At 35.4% G+C, this 8,289-nt stretch overlaps 1 non-coding gene across 1 annotated transcript; it reads left to right on the top strand.

Moving 5' to 3' along the window:
- The first annotated feature begins 363 nt into the window (after positions 1-363).
- On the top strand, positions 364-496 carry LOC116574658. The gene has a single exon (XR_004279428.1). It is a non-coding gene; the product is annotated as a small nucleolar RNA SNORA61 (small nucleolar RNA).
- The last annotated feature ends 7,793 nt before the right edge of the window (positions 497-8,289 follow it).

Genomic DNA, 8,289 nt, shown 5'->3' with positions numbered 1-8,289 from the left:
AGATCATAAATCAGAACTGCTCTAGGAGGTAGCTACTTTCCAGGGTCTGGTACAGGTGAGGAAAAGAAGGCTAAAGGAAGGTTAATCAGATTACCCAAAGTCAAACAGCTGTCACTGTCGGATGTGGACTTTGAGCTGATCCCAAAGTTCATGCCCTTAACCACCACACTGTATTGCACATACTGGAAAGGAAATGCAGTATCTGTTATCAAGAAGAGAATGGATTTTACAGACTCTGATGTTTGCCTCCGACTCATTTTCTCTTCTATACAATTCTAATGAGAACACAAACAGTCCTTGGGCGAGTTCTCTCTAGACCCCTCATGCTGCATTGGTGAGTACTTGCAAGAAATCATGGCTCACACACTCTGGTTCCCTTTACTGTTGGATCTGAATGTTGGTCTTGGTGGTCTTAAAAAAGAGGAAAGGAGCACTGAAGCTGGCCTCATGGTGCTGATAGTCTGGTATATAGCCTGGGTGCTAGTTTCAAACAGGATAAAATAAATAAGTAAGTAAGTAAATAAATAAATTTTTAAAGATTAAAAAAAATAAAAATAAAGAGATCATGGCTCGCTTTTCCTCTGTCATGCTGCAAATGAGGTGTGTACAATGCTGCGACACCCAGAATCCAGACCCTCCATCCAAGGCTCATGCAAGTCCAGGATGGAAGAAAATCTGGGGATTGTTAGGAGAGTATGATTGTGGAGAATAAAAATTTATACAGTACGTTTCTTCTCAAGTATAAGTTGACAGACTTATAGTCTTTAATACTTTGTAAAACATACATTAGTTATGCAAATTGATCTATAAAAATAAATTATAAAAATAAAGTGATATTTATAGAAAAAGCTTCATTAAAATTTCCCTTTGAACACCTAAAATAGTATCTGCCTATAGTTATTATTCAATGAACAGATATTTCTAGTATTTTTTAAGAGACAGCATATTCTTTGTTTACCGGTGTCAGCAACACATTTATTTGATAAATATGTCCAAATATTACTAAATCAACTCAAATAGTTCTTTTTTTAATTACCAGTTTAAGATACTAGTATATTTAACCATTAAAAGATGAGAGAATGTTTTAAATAACATTTTTTTTTTCCTCAGTGAATTGCAGGGAATTCAGGTAGGGATGGCTATGAAAAATGAGTCCATCTTCGTATGTTCAGTGCACTATATATAAATAAAATTAAACAAGGGAATCCTGGGTCTCAGTTGGTTAAGCGTCTGATTTCAGCTCAGGTCATGATCTCAGGGTCCTGGGATGGAGCCCTGTGGAGAGCCTGTTTCTCCCTCTCCTTCTACCCCTCTCTCTTGTGCTCTCTTTCTCAAATAAATCAATAAAACCTTTTTAGAAAATAAAAAATAATTTTAAACTTGTCAACAGTTAAGACTAGTCACTAAATAATAGAATGGAAAAGAAATATTAAATCTTTGCATCAAAATAATGCCATTTGGCAAATGATGTTAAAAATAAGTGTTTTGTTTTATACATTTCATGAATTTCTCAAATGCATATACTATATCTAATGATATCTTTTCTTTAAGTCTTTTCTGCTATACTTTCTTCCTCATCAAAATTCACATAAGCAACAAATTAATGTATTTGATATTTTAGCATAACAGCTTGCTCTTTTCTGAACCCAAAACAGGACCAGAATTGGGATGTTTCCTTGAATAAAGTCCTTTGTGTGATATAGAAAAAAATCCCACACATTTTATCTTAGTCTTCTTTTTCACTACAATATAATTCTGAAATAGCAATCCTGGCCAAGATCTCAACATTATACAGGTTTATGACTGGCGATGTGCCATAAAGGTAAGGGTTGTTAAACTTCCACTTTTCCAAATATATATGTTCTTCAGGAAAAATGACAGTAGGCCTTAGCAAATTCAATCTCATTGAATATTATTCTATAAGACACGTAATAAAAAAGCATTGATGTGAAAACTTGTGCAGAATGGACAGAAATACAAAATAATCCAGTGAGCAGACAAATTCTGAGCTACAGAATGCAAGGTTGGTTAGATCCACAGCAAGTAAAATATAGCTAGATCTCCTCTCTTCGCTTCACCCAGTATGCACATTTTCATTCTATCAGTTCATGTATAACCATTTTGTTATTTTCCTCATTACTGGTCTAATCGTAACTAAGAAAGAAATAATAGCAAAGTTGTAGGTAGGTGTGGATTTTAGCATAATAAAATTGATTTGGAACAGAAAATTTTAAAAATTACAAGTATAAAAATATTTTTCATCTATATAAAACATAAATAGAAAGCCATTTTTTAACTGAATTTTCCTGCAATGTAGGAAAATATTTCAAAACCATGCCATACCCTTAGGAAGTCCAAACAGTTGCAGTCCAATGTGTAACTGTTGCTGTCAATGGGATGGTGGTGTGGACATTGATCTCAATAGAGAACATTTTTCAAAATGAAGGCTGAGCTCACATTTCTTCCCACTATGGTCTCTTATCTCTCAAAGTCTTTAAAGTTACATAAGCAGCTCATCTGTATTATCAAAATTATCACTAAAATAAGACATCTTTTAAATCTCTCTCATCCATCACTGCCAAAGTGATTGTTTCCTTTCAGCTGCCCCGCCAAAGAAATTTGAGCTGATTCTTTTCATTTTCTGCAAAACATGCTCTGCCTCATGACCCACTTTGAGTTTTTCTGGTTAGTCCACTGACAGTATACTCTTCTCCATAATACCAAATGAAAAGGCTAGGCTTTGAGACTGAAAAACAAAATATTATCTACATGAATCAGGGTACATGACCCATACCAGAAAGTGGCAAAACGCTGAAGATGACATTCTCAGCTTCTCACCGTTCTTAAAGTTTCACTGAAACACTCTACTGGATAGGGCCTTGAATTTGGGTTCTGAGACTGGTTAAGCATCTAAATCTTGCTGAGTTTTGGTTTCCACACATAGATACAGATATCCACACATAATGTGATAAGCAATCCATGGTTATTTAGGAGAGCAAGTAATATGTATAAAAATGTTAGTTAATTGTAAAGTTATTAAAGTTACTCTAAAGTGCTATTATTGCAGCTGGTGACTGTGTAACTAAGGCCACACAACGGTCAAGACAAACATGTATCTACTCCTGTTTGTGGATGGTGAGCTGGCTGTGCGACACACATTTTGAAGAACACAAATTCCTATTGCAGAATTAAGTTGGAAAGTGGTAAATCACTCCCAGGCACTCAGAAAAAGACACTCATCTAGTTTTACCTTCTCGTGAGTGTAAAAACTCCCTCCTGACTTTGGTTCAATTCAAACGATGGCTCTTTACCCCCCATATGGAATAGGCACAGGGCTCGATGCTAAGGGTCAACAGGAATCGACACTCGGGCCAGTTCTCCCTATTGCCCACGTTCTGCCTGAAGAGCTCCCAAGTTTCTACTTCTTCCTTTAGATACGTCCGCAAAATTATCAAGGTCAGAAAATACTTAAAAACAAAACCAAAATAGACATTGATCTGGCAGAAATGCCGGGTGTGAAGAGAACTTTAATGCAAACCAAAGCCTGTATTTTGGTCAGATGTAAGCAGGTCGTGAAGTTCCTCTCCACAGAGAAAGGAACAAAGTCTGAGGGAGTACTGTTCTCTGCAAAGTTGCTGAAATTCATGAACTGTAGATGGAAGGGTTGGAAGGGTTTCCGACTATTAAAATTGTCTTCCAGGGGTGCCTGGCTGGCTCAATTACAGAGCATGCAATTCTCTCTCTCTCTCTCTCTCTCTTTTTTTTTTATGATTTTATTTATTTATTTGACAGACAGAAATCACAAGTAGGTTGAGAGGTAGGCACAGAGAGAGAGGCGGAAACAGGCTCCCCGCTAAGCAAAGAGCCAGATTTGGGGCTTGATTCCAGTTCCCTGGGATCATGACCTGAGCCGAAGGCAGAGGCTTAACCCACTGAGCCACCCAGGCGCCCTGAGCATGCAATTCTTGATTTCAGGGTTGTTAAGTTCAAGGCCCATGTTGGGTCAACAGTTAAGACTAGTCACTAAATAATAGAATGGAAAAGAAATAATAATCTTTTGGTCAATAATCTCTAGATTATTTAGAAATAAAATAAAATCTTAAAAATGGCTTCCTTAGTGTATCAGTTTTCCAGGGCCATAAAAACTAAATACAAAATGGGAGGCTTAAAACAACAAAAAGGTATTCTTTCAGAGCTGTGGAGGCTAGAAGTAAAAACCAAGGCATTACTAAGATGATATTCCCACTGAAGGATTTGGGGAAGAATCTGTCCTTCTACCTCATTGCTGGGGCTCCTGACAATCTCTGGCTTGTACGTGCATCATTTTAATCTCTGCCTCCACCTCCACGTGACCTTGTGTCTTCTCTGTATTTCTGCATCCAAATCCTCCTCCCCTTTCTCTTATAAATGTATCAGCCTCAGTTTTACACCTCATTCTAATCCAGGATGCCCTTAACTTGATTACGTCTTTTTGGTTCAAAACCTTCTCAGAAGCCTTACAGACATAATCTGAAACCAGGCCCCACACCCCGAGGTCAGAGAGAGAGCAAAGAAAGAAATAGACCTCTCCCAACTGGCAGATGGTTTAATAAACAAGGGAAAGTATGTTTAATAAACCAGGGAACTTACATATGAAACTTGCCTTGGGCAGCTGCAAGATGAGATCTCTGAATCCACCTGCCAAATTGTAAAAGTTTACATAGAGGTTCTAACATGAACTGTCCAGATGAACTCAATGCCACATTGCTCTCATAAGGTTGTGTCCTTGATAGACTTCTGGAAGCAGGTAAGTCCAGCAGAATGCAATGACAGGGAAAAGGGTAAAGAGCCTCTGATTACCAAGTTCTAGCTCAGAGGTCAATTGGAGGTCATGTCCTCTGTATGACCTCCCCCAACACATCTGCAAAGACCCATTCCCAAATAAGGCCACATTCATAGTTACTGAGGACTAACACTTCAGTGTATCTTTTGGGGGGACATAATTCAAACCACTATACCTAGTAAAAGGATTTCATTCAAGATAAAACAAAGGGAATTAAGGATTAGTGATTCAAGTACTTAATCAGACCTATGTGTATTTCTTGAAAACCAGTTTTAATCTAAGTATACAATCTTTTAGAAAAGTATTATATATTGGGACACCTGCTTGCTCTCTCTCTCTCTCTGAGTGTCTCAAATAAATAAAAAAAATCCTAAAAAAGTAGTATATATTATTCAGTTTTATACCCACAGAAAATATTAAAAAGTCTAGAGAAAATGTTAAACATGAACAAAATAACAGTTGAAATAAAGAATACAATAAAGGAGTTCAAGAGTCACATAAATTTCATGAAAAAAAAAAAAAGAATATTTGAATCAGAAAGTATGGTACTATCCCAGAAATAACCAGGAAATTATAAAGAGATAAAAGACAAAGGGAAAGCTAGGAGATATGGAATATTGAAATAAAAGTGTCAATCTATCCAGAAGATAGAATTCCCTGAAGGAAAGAAAAATAAAAAAAGTGCAGGAAATATCTGACAAATAAAGAAAATAAATTTCCTAGGTTCAAAGGAAAATGAATGGTCAAGTTGAAAGTTTTTACAGAGATCAACCAGGGAAAACAACACAAGGACACATTATGGTGACGTTTAGGAATATCAAAGACAAAGAGAAAACTCAAAAATACTGCAGAAAGGAAGAAAGGAAGAGAAAGGAAAGAAAGGAAGAGATGTCCATATGAGAATCATATGGACATCAAACTTGCACTCCTGAATTAGATTCCTACTGTTTTAAATGTAGAAATTTAACTGAGAAAATAAGAGAGCCACAAACGTTGACATATCTGGAAAGATCAGAGCAAGTTATGCTGATAGAAGATACTCTCAATTTTTTTCTTTATCTTGAAACATGTAAATAGTTTAGCCCAAGTATTTTCACACATTCTTTTTGCCCCATCCCAAAGGTTTTTCTTTAATAAATATTTTTATAAAATTTTATTCTTTTGAATGTTTTGCCAGACATAAATGCTACAAAGCCATTGTCATCCCCAATTTCATTCTGTTGTGGCCTAGAATATAAATTTACTCAATTAAAAATAGGAATGCCAACAAAAAATTCTTCCCATAAGTCAAGAAATTCAAAATGGCCATTGTTTAATTTCAAATTGTTTGCTTTGAAAATTGAAACTTTAGCTTTTTGATCTTCCATGATTTGATTTATGCAGTTCTTCCTCTGCTTCTGTACTAATAATTTCAACTGTCCTCTTTGTTTATGATCTATGTTTTCAACAATTGAAATTAACCAAAATTCTTGAAAGATTAAATCTTGCCAAGTTCAGTATATTGAATATTTGATAAAAAGTTTCCGAGTAATTTTGAACAAGTTGCGATACAAAATTTTGGTAAACTCATTTACAAAATACAAGTTCTTTTTTTTTTTGGTGGCACACTGAGGTGGTAAGAAGTTGACAAAGTAGTTCTTCAAATTCAGTATCTTTGCAAGTGAATTGATTGATGATGGCCCATAAAGAGAGAAAACGTGTACTATCACATTAAAGCATTTCCTAAATTCAGCATTAGTGTCTTCACAAATATGTTGTAGTACATGTATTCTACCCACGTATACATAAAAATATTTGTAAGTTTTGACAAGTCTCAACTTCAACTTCAGTTGGTAGACTACCAAAGACTGTACCGGCATCTGCGAGCTATGTGTGCCTGACAACCAATTCCAGATCTCATTCTGCTCAGTCTCTTAATTTAGTCAGCTTTTTTTCTTTATATCATGATACCACACTACACCAAAGTTTATATTCAAATAATTGTATCTTCAATGTTGAAAGTTTTAACTATATTTATAATAAAATTTATAATAATTGGCAGGTATTTTATCTTCTTTTTAGTGAACATCTGAGTCCTTATTTTGATTGCATAAATTGAAATTTTTCTATTTGAATCACTTAATGACACTGATTATGACACTGATGCATCCTTCAAGTGTTTGCCAAATTCCTCTAATAACAGGTGCAACTTACTAAACAGCTGTCTTTCACTTCTTATGCAAGCACAGGAAACCACAGAGTCTAAAATGAGTAAAATAAATTTAGATGAACAAATTTTGATCTAAATGAATAATCATGTAATACAAATTAAATACACCTCTTGCTCCTGTTCATGTTAAACTATCATCTTTGGACACTTCTTTAATAACTACCAATTTTTGACATATACATCATTGCTTCTGTAGCAAATCTGTATCTTCTGGTTCTCTTGTAGTTAGTGGTATCATTATGACACCCATAATGGATGGTAAATCTTCATAAATATTTTCTGCAAGTCACACAATTATTATCACTTTCTTGGGAAATAGAAAATCAGTACTTAATTTTAGCTAAACATGCACTTTCATTTTTCTTTTAGCTTGTTGCTGTCAAAAAGGTTTACTAGGGGAAAAATGTATTATGAAATAAAAAGAAGCAGTTATAGAATTATACCTTGAAATTATTGACAAAACCACTGAAGCGCGGGCATTCAGATTGTTATTGATATACCCTACTGCAGAACTTATCAGCCTTTATTCCCCAGACATATTTCATGATCACCTAAATTATGATTTTCCATGTATCCTACTGACTCCACCTAACTCTACCAACTGGCTGACTTGTGTCTTTATGCATCTCACAGGCCAGAGCATAACTTTCTTCTCCCACCACCATCCACATAATTACCAATGTCCAACAACACTTCATTTCATCAGTAAGAGCCCCACTCGCTGTTTGCAAAATTGAGGGGTTAACTGAGTGCTTCTGGAAAGGACTGAGAAAGGACATGGATTGTGGTCCCAATTTAGCCATGTATTAAAGTGAGAATTCTCTTCATTGCAGATACATCCCACATGTGACAAGAAGACTCCAGCTGGGAAGACAAAGTGAGGGTTTATTAAACCCGTCCAGCTTTATCCTAATACAACTATAAATAATAATACCACCTATAAAAATAATAAAATCATGATGAATGCTAGATAGAATACAGAGCACCAGATTCCATCCCGTGATCAGAGCATGTCTAGTCACTCTATGTTTAAGGTTTATATCATAATCTAATACTAAAGATGCCAAAAAGCCTTCAAGATTTAACATGTAATTGAATAATAAAGCTATTCATATCAACTCTTCCTGACGGAAGATGAGAGGAGTCCCAGCTGCCCCCTGTGTACGTTTTATTTCACTGTAGGAAAAGTTTGTAAAAAGAAGGAGCAGTTACTTAAAACTACAAACTCAAAAATGGTAAATCTCAGAGTGCCAAGAAC

Source organism: Mustela erminea, chromosome 15 (genome assembly GCF_009829155.1).
Source record: "Mustela erminea isolate mMusErm1 chromosome 15, mMusErm1.Pri, whole genome shotgun sequence".
NCBI lineage: Eukaryota > Metazoa > Chordata > Mammalia > Carnivora > Mustelidae > Mustela > Mustela erminea.
Note: the sequence above shows the minus strand (reverse complement) of the source record. Positions and strands in the feature narration are given on the sequence as shown.